The sequence below is a fragment of the Dipodomys spectabilis genome, unplaced genomic scaffold, assembly GCF_019054845.1.
Source record: "Dipodomys spectabilis isolate Male_0828 unplaced genomic scaffold, ASM1905484v1 ptg000145l, whole genome shotgun sequence".
NCBI lineage: Eukaryota > Metazoa > Chordata > Mammalia > Rodentia > Heteromyidae > Dipodomys > Dipodomys spectabilis.
This window is the reverse complement of record NW_024870822.1, coordinates 14,259,820-14,280,192: the sequence shown is the minus strand read 5'-3', so window position 1 is coordinate 14,280,192 and position 20,373 is coordinate 14,259,820. Positions and strand designations below refer to the sequence as shown.

The 20,373-nt window shown below is 36.4% G+C and overlaps 1 protein-coding gene and 1 long non-coding RNA gene across 2 annotated transcripts in view; both read left to right on the top strand.

Annotated features, from left to right (window-relative positions):
* The window catches only part of Nell1 (neural EGFL like 1), an 837,848-nt gene that overhangs the window by 584,554 nt on the left and 232,921 nt on the right, over positions 1-20,373 (top strand). The gene's annotated exons all lie outside the window — the stretch shown is intronic.
* On the top strand, positions 8,436-11,439 carry LOC122117849. Its single transcript, XR_006149242.1, has 3 exons — positions 8,436-8,445; positions 11,027-11,039; positions 11,325-11,439. It is a non-coding gene; the product is annotated as an uncharacterized LOC122117849 (long non-coding RNA).

The following is a 20,373-nucleotide window of genomic DNA, read 5'->3' as shown; positions in this document are numbered from 1 at the left end:
TGTGTTTGATTTTTCAGCATTGCCAGGCCTGTTTGTTGAGCTTTTCTCTATGTGTAGATCAATTAGAACACTTGATGGGAATGCAGACTTTGCATTCTGCGCCTTATAGCAACACAATGCTTTTGGAGAACAGTGAAGAACGTGGAAGATTTCCAAGTATCTAGTCAGAAATTCAGCTTATTTGGATTTTCACAGGGAACGGAATTTGTGGTCAGACACTGGCATTTATGTGGGGTCTGGGAAGTTTCACTGTGAAATATTTTCTCTCTCTCAAAAAACCTTCTCAATGTATATACATTGTTGACCTCTAGTAAGTCACATTGATTAAAGTCAGCATTAGCCTTTAAAAAATTATTTTATTTTTGTGTCACATGGTAAATCTCTCAAGCCTTGTGAATCATATAGTCTGTCTCCCAGCTAATCAACTCTACCACTCTAAGAAGAGCCCTGGATAGTATGTAATCCGTGTGGCTGTATTCTAATAAGATCTCATTGATGGCCACTGTAATTTCAGGTTTTGCATAATTCCCCTGTGTCATGTCTAACTGTTCTCCTTTTAGTTTTTCCACCACTTAAAAATACATAGCCCAGGGGCTGGGAAGGCAGCTCAGTGGTAGAGCGCTTGCCTTACATGCATGAGGCCCTGGGTTCAATTCCTCAGCACCACATAAGCAAAAAGAAAAAAGCCGAAAGTGGCGCTGTGGCTCAAGTGGTAGAACGCTAGCCTTGAGCTGAAGAGCTGAGGGACAGCTCCCAGGCCCAGAATTCAGGCCCCATGACCAGACCCAAACAAAAAAAAAATTCATAGCCCATTCTTTACTCACAAACAAGCCTGTAGATTGTCTTAAAGATTACTATGAGTGGCATTATCACATTTAATCTTCACAGCATTTCTATGAGTCAGGCATCCTTATCCACTTTATGGATGAATCAACTGAGATGTGAGTGACTTCTGCGGTGGTCCATGACATCTCAAAACTGATAGGTGACAGAGGTCTTTTTGGAGGAAATCTAGGTCCTATGGCTGTCTGAGCCCTCGTCTAATGTTTGTGCTTTAATACTCTTCTCTATTTCAACAACCATTTATGCATAACAAAATAATCCAAAATTGAAAGACTTAAAACAACAATAACCTATCAGCTGGGCTTGTCTGGGTGATTCTTTGTTTTTAGTAAGTTTTTTATTGTGAAAATACTGTACAGAGGGGTTACAGTTACATGAGCAAGGTAATGAGTACATTTCTTATCAAGCATTGTTGCCTTCTCCTTTGTTTTTCCCCTACCATCCCTTCCCTCCCACCTCCACAAATACACTCCCCACCCCCCCAACCCCCAATACCTAAATTGTAAGGTTTGTTTTTCAGCATAGTTTCTTGTGCATCTCATTGTTACAATGGGTCAACCTATATCCCTAAACATTTTGTTTTTTCCCTTCCCCTCCCCAAATTATACCAACATCAAATACAGTGAAAACATGGGTTATACCATGGGGGAGGGGCATACAAAGTGACAAAAAAATCACATGGTACCTTGTAAAAACATTAGAAACAATAGCAAGAAAGGAAAAACCACTATCTATCTTGGGGTTCATTTCGCTTAACTTCATCTTATCTGGTCATATGTACATAGCTTTTCACCTTTTCTACTTGTTCCACACATATACTAGTTATTGCAAATAACAGAAACCATGGGACTTATGTTTCTTTGGGCCTGGCATTCCATTGTGTGTGTGTGTGTGTGTGTGTGTGTACCACATTTTCTTCATCTATTCATCTACTGAGGGGCATCTGGGCTGGTTCCATATCATAGTATGGTAAACAATGCTGCAATAAACATAGTTGTGCTGGTACCTTTAGTATGGTCTTGTTTGTGATCATTTGGGTAAATGCCCAAAAGTGGGATTGCTGGGTCATAGGGGAGCTCTATGTGGAGTCTTTTGAGGAACCTCCATACTACTTTCCAAAGTGATTGAACAAGTTTACACTCCCACCAACAATGCAGTAGGGTTCCCTTATGGCCACATCCCCTCCAGCATCTGTTGTTACTAGAGTTCTTGATTATAGACATTTTAACTGGGGTGAGGTAGAATCTCAATGTCGTTTTTGATTTGCATTTCTTTTATGGCTAGAGAGGTTGAGCATTTCTTCATGCATCTATTGGACGTTTTCTTTCCTCTTCAGAGAAGTTTCTTTTTAAGTCTTTAGTCCACTTACTTATTGGGCAGTTGTTTCTTTGAGAATTTGTTAGTGGAGGATTTAATTTTTTGAGTTCCAGGTATATTTTAGATATGAGACCCTTGTCTGTTGTATGGCTAGTGAAGATTTCTCCCAATCTGTGGGCTTTCTGTTGAGCTTGCTGGCTCTGTCCTTTGTCATGCAGAAGCTCTGCAGCTTCATGCAATCCCATTTGTCCAACCTTTCTTTGATTTGTAGTGTTTCTGGGTCTCTAATAAGAAAATTTTGGCCTGTGCTAAGGAGACCTAGGTTTCTCCCCATCTGTCCTGTAATGTTTTCAAGGTGTCTGCTTTGACACCAAGGTCTTTGATCCATTTGGAGTTGATTCTGGTGCAGGATGATATAAAAGGATCTTTGTTTATTTTTCTACAGGTGATTAACCAATTTTGCCAGCACCATTTACTGAAGAGGCTGACTTTCTTCCATTCTATTTTTTTAGCTCCCTTATCAAAGATTAGGGGGCTATAGGTCTGTGGCTTCATTTCTGGGTTTTCAATTCTAATCCATTGGTCCTGAGGTCTGTTCTTGTGTCAGTAACAAGCTGTTTTGATTATTATGGTTTTGTAGTAGAGTTTGAAATTTGGTATTGATATTCCTCCAGCACTGTTCTTTCTGTTAAGGATTGTTTTTGCTATTTGGGGTCTTTTATTGTTCCATATGAATTTTTGGATTGCCTCTTCTGTTTCATGTCTTGTTGAAACCTTTCATGAAACTCAGCAAGACGGAACATGGGATAGATCATGGATAACAGCTTCATTCCTGTAGTAGTAATTTTTGTGAGCTGCCGAAGTGTCTCCATTTTATTCTAGATGATGTCTCAGGTACTATTCAACTTAGCAGGTTTTGCTATATTGTATGGCAGATAGGTTCCAGAAGGAAAATGCCAGTAAAAAAAAAATCAAATCCCCTAATGTAGTAATCTATCCATATATAAGTCTTATGACTATGTCCAAAATTAAACCTGAAAGAGACCCTAAATGAAAGATGAGTTTTATTATCTTGGCTGTTCTTTTTACGCTGCTACTGGATCTTGAATTCAGGGCCTAAATATCTTTCTGGGCACTTTTTTCTTATAGTTGTGCGTATATCAGTTTAGTCATACTTTGTACCTCTGGCTCTGTACTGACTTCTGTTTTAAAATTCAAGGTAAGGAAATGATTTTTGCTTTTTTTTTTAATCTACAAAGATCTTGTTCTCTATCACAAAGCCACAGCACAAGTTATTGACTAATTCATGTGCTAACTAGACATGTTTTCTCTTCCTACTAAAAGTTAAACACTAAGTGCTTAACTTTTCTAACACAATGTCTTGAGTTATGAAAAAGAAAAGACCTGGATAAGACATTGGCCTTTATGATGTTTATCATATAGAAGAAAATATTATGCTGACAGTTGTTAGCCCAGAACAGAAGGATATATGTGTGTGGATAAAATATATTTCTTAAGATATCTTGTAAATTGCTATTATGGGAAAGCTGAATACATTCCAGAAAAGTATTCTTTTTATGATATATGCCTTTCTCCTGTTGCTATGGTTTTCTCTATCATGGAAGAAATTGAAGCATCTATTTATTGTTCCAGCAGATTTGGAAAGCATTGTGAAAAGTCAGTTTTTCTCAAAGAAGTAGTATCTGGGTCAATTCAGTGTTGGGAAAACAGTGCTACTATGACCTCCCACTTGGTTTTCTCTTTGGCTTGTTTAGGTCACTAAACAATATTGATTCTCCTTTTATTGAAACTGTTCAGGAGCTGAATCTATTGAAATAGAAAAACAACAAACAACAGCAAACCAGACCAAACCAAATCAAACAACAACAAAAAAGGCAACACCAACTGGGTACTGTAATCCTAGCTATTCAGAAGGCTGAAATTCAAAGATGGAGGCTCAAAGCTAGTTTGGGCAGAGAATTCTTAGAGACTCTGAGTTGAAATTAGCCATCAAGAAACTGGAACTAGAGGCACCAGTCAAGAGGTAGAGCATCAGCTGTGAGTGAAAAAACCAAGCAAGAGCCTAAGGCTCTTGGTTCAAGTCTCAGTATCAGTGCAAAAAGAAAACAAACTAAATTACCCCAAACCAACAAACCAGATAATATCATCAGCATAAAATGTTCCAATCTGCTCAGCTAATGTATAACTGATTTTGGTGCAATATAAAATTGTGAACATAATAGATGCTGTCTTAATGTATTTGTGCTACTCTAGTAAAATACCTTGGACTCCATAATTTGTAAAGAATAGACATGTATTTGTTATAGTTTTAAAGGTATTTAAAGTAATGTAAGACTAGGTGTCAAGTGCAGTTCCAATGTCTTCTCTCTTGTCAATCTTATTACTGCATCCTGTGGAGGGAATGGTTGTTTTTTCCTGTCATGGTACATGTTAGAAGGGTACCAAGCACTCATTTCTTTCTCAAACCCTTTTATAAGAGCACCAGTTCCATTCATGAGAATAGAACACTCATAACTTAATCATGTCCTAATGGCCACGCCCCTTACTATATCATGTCCTAATGGCCACGCCCCTTACTATATCATGTCCTAATGGCCACGCCCCTTACTATATCATGTCCTAATGGCCACGCCCCTTACTATATCATTGCATTAGGGTTTTATTTCAATATGGTATACGTGTAATTTCTAAGGTAACACCAATCATTCATTACTATTTTGTATGATGAAGAGATTAAAAACATACCCAAAACTTAAAAACTCTGCTATAGTTCAATATAAATGTACAATATGGCACAAACTATCCAAATATCTTCATGCATTGTTTCCATGTGTATCTGTATTTATACGTGGTACTATAATTATTTTCACTTTAAAGATAAGATTTAGATAATAGAGTTAAGTTACTTAAGAACAGAGAGAGAGCTTAACACCCAGGCCATTTTGACTCAGAAGTGAATTCCCTTATCAGTATGTGGCACAGAAATGATGTTGTGGCTTTAAGGAGACATCAGTTATAGTTCCTAGGGCTAAACCAACTATTTACTATTTATGTGATCAAGGCTTTTCTTGTCTGAATTTTTTTTTCTTCTGGTCATGGGGCTTGAATGCTGGGCCTGGGTGCTGTCTCTCAGCTCTTCAGCTGAAGGCTTACGCTCTACCCCTTGAGTCATAGCGCCACTTCCAGTTTTCTGAGTGATTTATTGGAGATAAGAGTCTCACAGCCTTTCTTGCCCAGGCTGGCTTTGAACCATGATCCTCAGCTCTCAGCCTCCTGAATAGCTAGGATGATAGGCATGAGCCACCATCGCCTGGCTCTTGTCAGAATTTTTGAAAGTACTTTTAAGCACAAAAGTCTATAACCCTTAATTCTATGCTAATTTAGAACTCATGTTTTTTTCTCAGTTTATATTGTGTATCCTGCTTTCCTATTTTCCCCTGTCACATTCCATTTATTGCTATTTTAATATTATATATTACCTTGAAACAACTCTAAGTCATCTTATTCTTTATTTGCTGCATCCTCTTCTATAGGATATAAACTCCAGAGAAATGTTTGTTTATTATTTCTTATTTCACCAGGATTTGCCAGCACTTAGGAAGTTCCTGGTAAAGATAATTTTAAAAGGAATATAGGGTAGAAGAGGAAGATACTAAGTGATATTTTGTGACATAGAATAAGGTGTAAGCAAGGATAAGAAGACATTAGGTGCACTGTTCATACTAGGACTTTGATTGAGTGAAGAAGTGAAAAAGAAGATGGGACAATAGTCAGCATGCACAGTCAAGACAGCGTTCAATATCACGTATGCATCCAGAATTTTATCTTTATTTTTTTTTCTGGTGGTGGGGCTTGAACTGTGGGCCTGGGCACTGTCCCTCAGCAATTCAGCTCAAAGCTAGGGCTTTACCACGTGAGCCACAGCACCACTTCCAGTTTTCTGAATTGTTTATTGGAGATAAGAGTCTCATGGACTTTCCTGCCCGGGATGGCTTTGAACCGAGATTCTCAGATCTCAGCCTCCTGAGTAGCTAGGATTACAGGCATGAGCCACCAGCTCCCAGCCATAATTTTATCTTTATGAACCAAATATTGGGGAGCACTGATTGGTTGGAAGAGACTACCTTGAGGTTTTATAGAATTTGAAGAAACTTTTAGCTTTATGACCCAATATATGGTATGTCTTTCTTAGGAAATGACAGAAGTCATCAAAGGAATAGGAACTGATATGATATCCTGAGTTCAGTGAGAAAAATGTGCAGATGCAGATGTGTTATTCTTTATTTATGGTAATTGAATTTTAACTTTAATTTAGCAGTAAAAATCTACTATTTAGAGGATTGTTATACTGTAAAAGACTTGAAAAACACATGGGTACTTAGAGCATCATTTGATGCCTGATGGATGACAAGCATAAATGCATCCAAATTAATCATAATTGCCATTCTAGCAAGTAAAATGCAGCAGTGTGTTTATCAAAAAAAGATGCCTCTAAAACATATAAAAAGAATATAATAAATAGCAAAGCATAAGACTCAGGCTACAAAGCTATCTGGTATACAGAGGCTACTAACACATATGCACTGCACAGAGTAGATATTATGGGTTCTATATATGTTACATGTGTTACAAACCTTACATGAAAAGCATTTTAAAAAGTAATTGCACATCATTGTGTTTTGAATAATGACAAAAGTCTACCTAACATTTTATATACTTTTGAATATGGAAGAGTCCAAACTTGCAGGCAGGTACTGGTGGCTAATGCTTGTATATTTAGGAGGTGAGAAAAGAAAGATAGTACTTGTAGGCCAGCCCAGGCTAAACATTTGTGAGACCCCTCCCCCTCCACGCATCCCATATTTGGACCTGGTGTTTCACATCTGATATTCTAAGCTACAGAGGAGCTGTGATTGAAAGGATCACGATTCCAGGAAAGCCTCATGGACTTTACATCTCAGTGAAAAGAAAATGGGCATGTGGACGAGAGCCTACCATTCCAGCTAAAACAGGAAGCCTAACGTAGGTGGGTCATGGTCCAGACATATGCCTGAGAAAGAAAGGAGTGAGACTCTTAAAAATAATCAGTATAGCTGGATACCATTGGCTCATACCTGTAATCCTAGCCACTCAGGAGGCTGAGATAGTGGACCAAAGCCAGGCAAGAACATATGTGAGACTCTTATTTCCAATTAACCACCAGAAAACCAGAAGTGGTACTGTGGCTTACGTGGAAGGGCACTAGTCTTGAGCTGAAGAGCTCAGGGACAGCACCCCGGCCCAAAGTTCAAGTGCTATGAGTGACAAAGAAAAAAAAAACAACAGCATAAAAATGGCTGGAGGTATGGTTCAGTAAGTGTGAGGCCCTGACTTCTCAACTTCCTACCACTAAAACATGTCCACATTTTCATAATCAATTACACTGGAATAGATTTCTTGGTGTACTGGTATTGTTTTCTTTATATTAAGGACTATTCTCCAAAAAGACTCTGCCCTTACTGGGTCAAGTATATGCATTATTATTGTCTTAATATTGAGAAACTACATAATACTGAGATTATTCTATTAATCAGTTTTTTCTACTTCTCTGAAATGCTTCCCCATACCTTTAAGGTCTTTGATATTTTGGAGTATAGTATTTTTATTTGTATACTACACTCAAAATTTTGCATGTTCAAAGGTGAAATCTTGCTATCAAGCAAAACTGTTGGTATGCTGAAATAACTAATCAATAACTAGACAGTTTGTCAATCTACTGACAAGATGGCTTATTTTATCTACAGCAGTGGATCCATTTAATGAAACATTTTATGGAAACTTAAGGTATGTCCAATAAAGCATATTGGGAAATAGAGCTGAAAAGTCAAAGAGTAAACAGAATAAACTTATTATCACTTGCTCAGAAATTCACTATATCCTTCTTTCTACTGTATGTAATGATGGTAAAATAGTCAGGAAACGTGTTTCTCCATGCACACTAGGAAGCTCAGAAGGATGTCAATGGTTTTTCTTTCTCTTGGGTGGTCTGTGGACAATCTTCTGTTTGAAATTAACAGCCTCAATTCTCTCCTTTCTGTGACCCTTAGTCAAATGACTCACTGATTTCATCGATTAAAGGAGGTTTATTCCCTCATTTATGATCAGTTGTCTTTACAGTGAGACATGGAGACCATAAAAATGATGAGTTCAAGGTTACTAAATTTTATGTGAAAAGGGGAAATTTGTTTTTCCTACCAGAATCTGTGGAAAATTTTTAACAGTGTTGTCTTCCAACTTTTCCTACCATGACTATAAGATGAAGTAACCTTTAATGGGCAGTGGGACCCAAGGTCATCAAGGCCCCAAAGAGAGCTGAATTCTTTTAATCCTCTTTTTTTGCCAGGAATAGAAATTAGATTCTTTAATTATTGATTTGATTTATACAGAAGTAGGATGTTGAATTAGCTTTTTTTGTAATTTTTCTATTTGTTTATATATTTGCATATGCACTTAAAATATAAACATTATTAATTCTGGCCTCTACTATAGCTCTGATAGAATGAAACATGGTGACTCTTTTGCCAGCTGTCATGGCTATTAATATTGACATATCTAGAGATATACTTTAATATACTTCAAATATACATATTTTCTGAATGTAAGTTAGTTTTCTTTTATATGTTACAAAGCTTCTTTTTTTTTTGTCAGTCGTGGGGCTTGAACTCTGGGCTTGGGTGCTGTCCATGCGCTCTTCTGCTCAAGGCGTGTACTCTACCGCTTGAGTCACAGTGCCACAGTTTTCTAGTGGTTTATTAGAGATAAGGGTCTCACGGACTTTTCCTGCCCTGGCTGTCTTTGAACTGTGATTCTCAGATCTCAGCTTCCTGAGTAGCTAGGATTACAAGCATGAGCCACTGACTCCCGGCACAAAGCTTCTTAAAATGTTTGACCTTAATGGTGTTCATCACTAAAACTCTGTCTCAGAGGCAAGAAGTTATGTGAACTCAGGTATTTCTTCTAGAACAGTTGGCTCTAAGCCTTTCCTACTTGGATTATATGGGACTGCTTAGAAATTTTAAATTATTTTAAATCTTTCATTGCAGAGAACCAGCTCTGGTCTTTATTCTGATAACTATTCTAATGCTCCTTGTAATTTTAGTGACACAGTTTATGTTAGAAAGGACAGGACTGCAAGTTCTTCACTTTTAATAGAATGACATTTAATAATATGTAGGGATCTGTCTTAAGTGTATCATGTATATTATTTTTAATTCTTAATGGACTGTGAGGGAAAACTAGTAGAAATTTAATTTACTAGGTGACAAAAGTCAAGTTCTAAGAAATAGTTTACTTTTCATGGCCATAAATCAATTAAATTACAGAGCTAAGACTTGAAACCATAGACCCTACATATATATATATATATATATATATATATATATATATATATATGCATATATATATTACCATTACCCTAATAAATAGTATTAGTTTTAAATGTCACTGTAAATTAGTATTCAGACATGCTGGCAACTGTAGTACTACCTTGACATTTAGTGTTTTTTTTAACAGCCATATAAACTTCATTTTGCAAATATTCACTGAGTGGCTTCTACGATGGACATTTCAGTTGATAATGAATCCAAAGCAAATGAAAATCAAACATGGTGCCTGTATTTTAGACTTTTATAATCCAATAAAAAGCATATACCATTTTAAATAATTAGTGATTAGTAGTTGTTATACATAGGCATTGTTATTAGTTACTAGAAACTATAATCATAGGCTGAATTAAGAGGGAGCCAGATTAAACCAGTCATATGAAGGGACTGTAACATAGGATGGTTGTTGGAAGGGTTTTAGATAAGCAGGGAACAGTGGAATAGTTTATTTGTAGTTTCACAGGCAGGAAGTTCTTTCCATGTTGAAATGGAACAGCATAGGTCTGGCAAGGTACTAGGGACTAGATTCTACAGAGCACTGAGATAGTTCATGTTAGATAGTTTTATGTGTATCTAATGGACACTGATTAATAACAGGTTCAAATTAGAGCATGACTTGTTATTTAAGTTGACTGACTTTTCATGTCAAACTTCAGTATGTGGGTAGGAATCATTGGACAAATAACCCATATGTGACTTTATGAACTGAAAATTAATCTGTGGGTTTTGGTAACAAAATCTGTAGCTTTACTGGCACTCATGTAGTGTTTACTAACTCTGGAGCAGCTTATTGATGCTATCAGGAAAGTGTTACATTTGTAAAAAGAAATGCATTATTCATGCTATAAAATTAAATGTTGCATTGCAAAGCAATAGACTAAACATCTCCTTAGTCAATTTTTGTAAACTAAATGTTGTAAAATTATATTGGAGGAAACAGACAGCATAAATCCACTGGGAATATATTTAAGATTTTTTTTTACTTTGTACTGATAGACATAAAATCATGTGTTTTCATTCCTAGCATAGTAAGTCCTCCCCTCCTCATACTGACCTTCAGGTTTGTTGCATATGTTTGCAACTTTGAAAGCATATGCAATGTGAAAACATATTTTATATATTTACATAAAATCAAGTATACGGTCTTTATATCTTTTCCACACATAATAAAATCATACCCCTGTGTAGCCAAGATTCTATCCTCTATAATAAATTTCTAAAGAATTCTGAGCTCTTCCTGTAAGCGGCCAGAGGTGACCTGTGAAAATGGTTTGCTACTCTCTAGACCCAGAAAACCCCACAAAATCATGCAAATCAAGAGGTTCCAATTTTCGTGTATACTTTAAGAACACCAGAGAAACAGCCCAGGCCATCAAGGGTATGCATATCCGAAAAGCGACCAAGTATCTGAAAGATGTCACTAGAAAAAAGCAATGTGTGCCATTCCGGCACTGCAATGGTGGAGTTGGCAGGTGTGCCAGGCCAAACAGTGGGGCTGGACACAGGGTCCGTGGCCCAAAAAGAGTGCTGAATTTCTGCTGCACATGCTTAAGAATGCAGAGAGTAATGCAGAACTGAAGGGTTTAGATGTAGACTCCCTGGTCATTGAACACATCCAGGTGAACAAAGCACCTAAGATGCGCCGCCGAACTTACAGAGCCCAATGGTAGGATTAACCCATCCATGAGCTCCCCCTGCTACATTGAGATGATCCTTACTGAGAAGGAGCAAATTGTTCCTAAACCAGAGGAGGAGGTTGCACAGAAGAAAAAGGTATCCCAGAAGAAACTGAAGAAACAAAAACTTATGGCACGGAATAAATTTAGCATAAAATAAACGCAAATAAAAAAAGAATTATGAACATTTTTTATGAAGTATACATTAATGCATAGTGTTCTCTTATGATACAAGAGTCTACCTAGCTTTCTGGAGTATAACTTATATCTGCACCAATCTCACTAAAATAGAGACAAAAACTTTTCATTTAATAAATGTGGATATTAAGAGTTGAGATGAGATTGTATTAAGCACTTGCACATGATACTTAATGCACAGGAAAGGCAATTGATGTTTGTATTATTAGTAGCATCACTTTCCATTGCTTCACCTAGTGCTAGATATGAAATGATGGGTGAACTTGGTCAGTTTCTTTTATCATATACATGAACATGGAAATAATCTCTTCTTATATTTGAGAAGCTGAAAGAAGACATGACTAGAACTTACAATGCAAAGGAAGGAATGGTATTTGACATGGACAAAGAAATAGATACTTATATGTTAATCTTTAGCCTTAATCTTAAAGTAATACAGCTATGGAGAGGTATAAGAACTGAAAAAAGGTCAGAGCAACATGTATTGTTTGTTAAAACATGAGTTGCACAGTGCCTGACAACTTCTGAATGGTAGAGACGAGATTTATATGAGAATCCATGCTCTAAGCCACATAAACTTACTGAAATCAAGTATTAAGGCAGGAGACGGTGGACTTCTGCAAAGGCAGTGACCACAGTGAGCAGAGCTTAGACTTAAACACTGTTCAGGTTGATGGATGGACAGAATGTAGTGGATATTGGGTTTAGCAAACAAGCAAATCTGTGTTGCCCTTCTTGACTCTAAATAATGTAAGCCTTAGTCAGGGTCTGGTTGACATCGTAGGAGATTTTATGCATCAGGTGAGCTTAATTATGTAGTGTAAAAAACAGTTCTAAATTTTGGAGATTTTCACAGATCTTAAGACATCTTCACCATATGGTTATCACATTTAAAACCTTATGATTATTTCTCCCAAAAGTTAGTAGTTCACAATCTTGGATCTATCAAACAGCATTTTCTTGAGGGTGTTTGGTTATGATTTTTTTCCCTTATAAATAGTGCTTGATGTTAACACTAATGGTCAAGTTGTTAAAGGAACTATTTGAGATTTATTTTTATTTTTATTTTATTGTCAAGGCAATGTACAGAGGGGTTACAGTTACATAGGTAAGGTAATGAGTACATTTCTTGTTGAACTTGTTACCTCCTCCCTCATTTTTCTCCCACTTTCCCTCTCCCAAATCTCTGCCCCCCAGTTGTACAGATCATTTTCAGCATACTGTCTTGTGAATGTCACTCCTGTATTGTCCCTCCTTTGTCCTTTGTCTGGGTATATGCAATACCCAGGGTACCAAAATCAAATACAGTGACAACATGGGGAAAACCACAAAAGAAAAAAAGAAACCACATAGTGTATTAAAAATAACAACAACAAAGAAAAACCTCTTGTGTCCATGTCTTGGAGTTCATTTTACTTAGCATCATCTTATATGGTCATAACTATTGAGCTATTTTGTTCATCTACTAAGATTATCCTAGATGTATACTAATTATTACAAATAAGGGAAACTATGTATTTCTTTGTGTCTGGCTTGCTTCACTTCATATGATTTTTTTCCCAAGTCTTTTCATTTCCTTACAAGTGGGGCAGTGTTATTCTTTCTGATGGAAACATAGCATTCCATTATATATATATATATATATATATATATATATATATATATATATATATATATATATACATACATACATATATATGTATATATGTGTGTGTGTGTATATACACACATATGTATATAACATCCACACATATATATGTATATATATATGTATGTATATCACATTTTTCTGATCCATTCATCAACTGATGACATTGAGGGTGGTTCCATATCTTAGCTATGGTAAAAATGCTACAAAAAATGTAGTTTTGCTGGTAGCTTTAGTATGGCCTTATTTGTGCTCATTTGGGTAAATACCAACAAGTGGGATTTCTGGGTCATAAAGGAGATCTATGTTTAGTCTTTTGAGGAACCTCCATACTGCTTTCCAAACTATTTGAAGGGAAATGCTTAGTTCAAATGATACTTCACCAAATGCCTTATTCTATTTTCATGTGGACTTATTAAAGCGTTTTGGTCATTATACAGGGTCTACTGTTTCTCAGAAATCATTTGGGATGGTTTCAAAGATCAGAATGTCAAGAACATATTGACTTTGGTAAGATTCTGAATATATTGGCTTTCTCTCCTGTGTTCTCCAAAGCTACAATCCTTGCTTCCAACAGCTATTCCATGAGTTTTAAAAACCTGCTGATATCATGCTTCTGATGGAAGCATAGAATTCTATTTTGTATATATGCCACATTTTCTTGATCCATTCTCCACTGAAGGGCATCTGGACTGGTTCCATATCTTGGCTTTGGGAAGCAGTGCTCCAGTGAACATGGTTGTGCTGGTAGCTTTAGTTCAGCCTGGCTTGTGGTCTATTAGATAAATGCCCAGGAGTGGAATTGCTGCATCATAGGGAAGCTTTGTGCTTCCATCAGAAAGACTGACATTGCCTCATTTGTAGGAAATGGAAAGACTTGGAAAAAAATATAATAAGAAAAGTAAGCCAGAGCCAAAGAAATATGGTTCTTTGCATGATTTCCCTCATTTGAAAATTACTATGTGCATATAAATCTACAAGCAAGCACAATGGATGGTAAAAGACAAAGAAACTACAGTTTGCTATGATAAACCATACAGGACTCTAAATATTCACACAGTGAGAGCAAAGAAGGATATTCTTTGGGGAGAATCACAAGGACTCAATAGCTATGTACATATGATCATATAAGATGATACTTATTGAAATGAACTTCAAGAAATGGAAGCAAAAGGTTTTTTGTTTTTGTGGGTTTTATTGTTGCTGGTTTTTTGTTTTTTTGTTTTTTTTTGAGTCTGGTCATGGGGCCTGAACTCTGGGCATGGGTGCTGTCGCTCAGCTCTTCAGCTCAAGGCTAGCACTCTACCACTTGAGCCACAGTGCCATTTCCTGCTTTTTTCTTTTTGCTTATGTGGTGCTGAGGAATCGAACCCAGGGACTCATGCATGCAAGGCAAGCACTCTACCACTGAGCCACCTTCTCAGCCCCTGTTGTTGCTGTTTTTGATTTCTGTATTTTTTGTCTTGTGTGTAAACTTATCTGTTTTGGGAAGGTAGGGGGAAATACAGAAATGGTGGGACAAAGGGTGAACAAATGCATCAGTGATACTCGACACTATGTTGAAAATGAACTATCAACTTATGGGGGGAGAGGAATTGGGAGGAAAACCTGGGAGAAAATGAGGGAATAGGTGACAACATTCATAAAGAAATATACTTATTACCTGACCTATGTAACTCTAATGCTTCTGTATATCACGTTTACAATAAAAATGATAATAACATAAAATAAAAGTCTATCTACTGAAACATAAAAAAATCTTATATCTAGTGAACCACTTTATACAATTTCTAACAGGAAAAAAGTCAAGGCATGGCTTTTATTTGACAACATACCATTTAAGCTTTAAAGTATTTCAAACAATTGAGTAGTCCTTTTGTTATCCATTTAAAAAGTTAATTTATCCAAGTGCTGGTGGCTCACACTTATAATCCTAGATACTCGGGAGGCTGAGATATGAGGATCTTGTTTCAGAGCCAGCCAGGGCAGGAAAGTCCATGAGATTCTTAACTCCAATTAACCACCCAAAAAACAAAAGTAGAGTTGTACACTAGTATAGCACTTGTCTTGAGCTGAAAAGCTCAGAGATAGCACCCAGGCTCTGAGTTCAAGCTCTGAAATTGAAAAAAAATTAATTTAATGGTAGAGAAAATATGATCAATATATGTTATACTCATGTGTGAAAGTGTCCCAGTTAAACCCATTATTGTATACAATTAATACACACTATATTACAAAGAGGTTTAAGAAAAGTTATTTTTCCCCATTACAAACAAACAAAATATTGTTTGTTAAACAATATTTGAAACCCTAAAATGTATAAAGAAGGAGAAAAACATCACTCCTAGCATAGTTTCCCTACTTACATTGGTATAGTTCTCACTTTCTATTTTCTATGTTTAGTGTCACAGGCATTGTTGGAGTTCCTGTTACAAGGGTCTTATCATCTACTTCAGCCCTGTCTAGATGGAAAGATTATCAAACTGTTTTCATACAGTCTCAATGTGGTCAGATGTCCATACCCCTTATAGCATTACTATGGTTTCTGGATCTCCTGTAATTTTGGGGTCTTATCCTCACAGCAAAGTGAAAGATGTGTGGCTGTTCATGACAATAGCTCAGAGGCCCTTGTTATGGGTTTGGCTTTTTAGACCTAGAGCTGTAGAAGGCAAAGGGAACCATGGATTCTCAGACTATAATGAAAACATTTCATAAGCACCAAAACTAATATGAAAACATATGCATTATTATCTTTGCATTCTATTTCTTTTGTTGTTGTTGTTGTTTTTTTTGGTTGGTCATGCGGCTTGAACTCTAGGCTTGGGCTCTCCCTGTGCTCTTCAGCTCAAGGGGAGCGCTCTACCACTTGAGCCACAGTGCCACTTCCAGTTTTCAAGTGGTTTATTGGAGATAAGAGTCTCATGGACTTTCCTGCCTGGATTGGCTTTGAACTGCGATCCTCAGATCTCGTCCTCCTGAGTAGCTAGGATTACAGGTTTGAGCCACTGGCTCCTGGCTCTATTTCTTCTTTTATGTTATGATTATGATTATAACAAATATTATTTGCCTATAAAGTGTTTTAGTCTGGTTAAGATATTCCATCTTATTTAAACACTTCCCTTTTCTAGGTTAGTGTAAACAATGATATATTTAATAATAACTGTAATAAAAAACTTTAGTTTTTATTGAAAAATATTCCTCAAATCAAAAGACTCATAAGCGATGAAGCTGAGATTAAAATAAGAATTTATATTCTTATCTACTATGGGTTACTGCCAAGACACTTTAAGTACAATTATAGTATTTAGATATTAATTTCTATTTATTAATAAGTATGTATGGCATTTAGTATATGTAGCCAAAGTACTCTTCAGGTTGATATAATTCACACTGCCACTAAATGTTTGTGGAAATTTCTGCCTTAGCTATTCTCATTCTCTGTCTCTGTCTCTCTCTGTCTGTCTCTCTCTATCTCCCTCTCTCTCTCTTTCTTCCTCTGTGACTCTTGCTCCCTCTCCTTTCTTTCCCTTTCATTCTTCCCTCCTTCCTTGCTTTTCTCCTTTCTTACTTATTATGTGTATTTTCCAATAGTAAGGCTTGAAATCTAAGATATACCACTTGAACCATATTCATACCTCACTTTCTGCTATTTCATGGTTAATTGTTTTTACTTTTTGAGCAAGGGGTCTGCTTTGATTAGCTATTTGTGGATTAACTTTTTGAGGTATTTCTGAAAATGGATAAGTTATTTGGGCTTTCTGAACATTTTACCACTAAATTATAAGGGTGAAAATTTAGATTATTCAAGTACATACTTTAAAATTTTAATGTTATTCTATGACCCTACAAGTCAAATCAGATATAAATCCTTCTATTTTGAAACAAAAATATATGTTCCTTGAATTGCAAATGTCTATTTCTATTTATTATAAAAATTATTATTTAAAAATTTGAGTCATATATTTAATTTCCCATTACTGAAGCTATACACAAAATATGCATTCTATGCTTTCAAATAAAGGCAATTATTTTTAGAAGGTAAGTAATGGCATTGGAAGTTTTGGGGTAGTATAAGTCAATTATGAAAGATTTAAAGCTCTGAAGTTCTTGTTACCTTATGTAATTTATAAGGATATTAAATTATTTTCTTGACCTTGTCCACACTCTAGAGCATAGCATGGCCTTTCTATGATACTATAGCTAGAATTTTATGAAATTAGAAGAAATATTCATCATGTCAAACTTGACATTTGATATATAGAAATGGGACAGTGTGAAATCCACCTTCTTAATTTAGCAGGTCCCATGAGTGCTTTTTGGGGTCAAGGATGGTGCTTTAGGATAGGACCATGGATATATCTTCTCAGAAGCTGTGTATGTGAAGAGCACAGAATAGTTCTCCTCTGCCTAGAAAATCATTTCTAGAGGACTCTCTTTTGGAACTTAACCCCTCTTGAAACCTCTTTGAAACAAGGCCATTATAGGTACCTATCACACCATCCATGTATAGACATTCTTCAGTGTCCACACTTAAGTGTCCCTTATTCCAGGAAGAAAATTATCTTCTTAATGGCTCTATTTTTTACATTGTAAGATCATTGCTTAATTACTTATTTGTCTGTCAGTGCTATCTAAACTTCAAAGCAGAATTCACTTAATACATCTGTTCATGCCCAATATCCAATGCATAGTAATAGTATTTAATAAATGGTTGTTGAATGGATGCAGGAATACAGATGGATTAATTTTGCTAGTAAAATGTACACTTTCTTTTTGTGTGAGTGTTCCTATTAGACTTTGGTTCTGCTAAGACTGGACCCTAATAGTTGAGAGCACTTGCCTTGGCATCTGTTTGTAGTTGTTTTAATCCTGGCTCTGCCTATCAAAGCTATATGACTGACCATGGCAAATAGCTAGTATCTTTGTGCCTCATATCATCTTCCATTTGTGCAGTGGAATTATTGTACATGACTGTTCTTTGCATTTGTAACTAACTAGACGGTTGTGTTCTTTCACTATGTGTATGAGTGTTGACATGATTGATTAAGTTTGAAGCCTCATTAAAGTAGAGCCTCATTTAACACAGAATCTTACGTTTCTATGAATACTTTGGTTACAGCAATATTTATTGAACATAACATGTAGTTTAGAAAATTCGTCTAATCAAAGCCCTAATAATTGTTGTTTTTGTCAATCTGTGACATAATGTAGCCTATAAACATCATGACAGTTGAGACTGTGTTCTTTTGTTTGAATTGGTTAATAAGATTCAACAGAAGAATAGAACAGAACAGAATGATAAGATTGATGGAGAGGGGGAGGAGTTAGATGAAATGGGCTCTCCTCCAAAACTCTGCAAAGGAGGCCTTCTAGCCAGGCATTGGTGGTTCATACTTGTAACCCTAACAGTTAAGGAGGCTGAGATCTGAGCATCATGGTTCAAAGTCAGCCTGAGCAAGAAGTCAATAACTCTTATCTCCAAATAACCACCAGAAAGTTGGAAGTGGTACTGTGGCTCAAAGTGGTGGAGTGCTTAGCCTTGAGCAAAAGAGCTCAGGGACAGCATCCAGGCCCCAAGTTCAAGCCCCATGACTGGAAAAATTTTTTAAAAAGAAAATAAAAGAAAAAGACATTCTCTAGAAATTTACCTTGGAATCTGCACTGCCAGAATTCCGCCAGAACCCTGCTGCTAAGCTGGAGTGGGAAGTTGCTTTTAATACTGACATGTATTCAAAACATTGATATATGTACTGTTCATAGCAAGCACAAATGAATGAGTATTATTTATAGTAACTACAGCAATTATTTGTGTTAATTTTGTTCAGAAAACTGCTCCAGAGATCATGGGAAAAGATGGAAGTTTATTTTTCAATAAGTATTTTGAATTTGAAATCGTTGTGTGTTTACATCATCCTGATAGCCTGAGAAGCTGTAATACATTCAGCTAAGTGTGTAAAAATATCAAAATAAAATCTGAAAACACTTGGTGTGAATTGGTGCTGTAGTAGCCAGTGACCCATTGTAATTTCATAAACACTATCTTGCCCTCACATGGTCCCTAAAAAAACTAAATAGTAGGGTAGACTGATGGAAAAGCTATATCAAAGCGATTGCTTCTAATTGCATTTTGTCTTAGTGAGGTTGAGACTCTTAATTGCTCTTTCAGAATCAGACTTTTCTTAGCAGAGTGAGTATCCTCCTTGCTTGGTCCCATGGCCAGTTAGAGATCAACATCAAAAGCCTTCCTCTCCTAGCAGAGAATTTTGACTCCCCCTTCTACTTGCTCCTCTCCAGGACAAGCCCCCTGAAATACAATTTCATGCGCACATAAATATTTTATGTTAATAGTGATTGAAGTCAGATCTCAAACAATACTTCCTGTGGTTCATTGGCCCAGTTAATTTAACATTAAGAAAGAAAGTAGAATGAATAAAAAGCCTTGCACATTTCCATATGCAAATGTGTGCCTGGAGGAAGCAGTAAGATTGTGGGGCAATCAATGAATTCCAGAAATTTAGTAGAATTACACATGACTCTGACATTAACTTCCATAGGTTCTCGGGTTTGTGTTAGAGCTCTTTTCTTCATCTGTTGTCTTGCTTTATAGGATATGATGTTTTCTGCATCTCTGAAATTCTGTAGCTCAGAAAATGCACTGTTGATGCCATTCATGAGCAATGGGAGGCTGGATCCTAGGAGATTTGTAATTGCTTAACTGTGACAGGTGCTCATTGCAGGGCTTCATTTCCTACCCAGCATCAACAATCCATCTCAGCCTTAGCAGTAATCCTGTCAGGAAGAGAGAAAGGTCATGGCCCAAGGGAATGGTTTTCATGCAGAATTCTGATCAACCCCAAGATACCTCACAGCGATTCAGGGGCCAATGCTGGAGACTGCAGAAGTGAGAAAGGGGGAGGGTGGGGAACTAGCAACACTCTGGTTGAGACTTGTTCTTTTTATTTCATATATATATATATATATATATATATAATTATGATTACTTTTAGAAAGAGTTTCTGCTGAACTAAAAGTAATAATCCACTAACAGAATAGGAGAGAATATTACAGACATTTACTAATATTGACTTTGTACTGGAAAGTGATAAATCTTGTATTTTCTTACTTGATCCTTTAAATAACTGTCATTTCTATTAGATAGATGAAAAATATGGAGCTCACTTATATTAAGGCACTTGTTCAGACAAGATAGCTGATGAATGCCCGAGCTAGGGCTCCTCTTCTCTTCTTT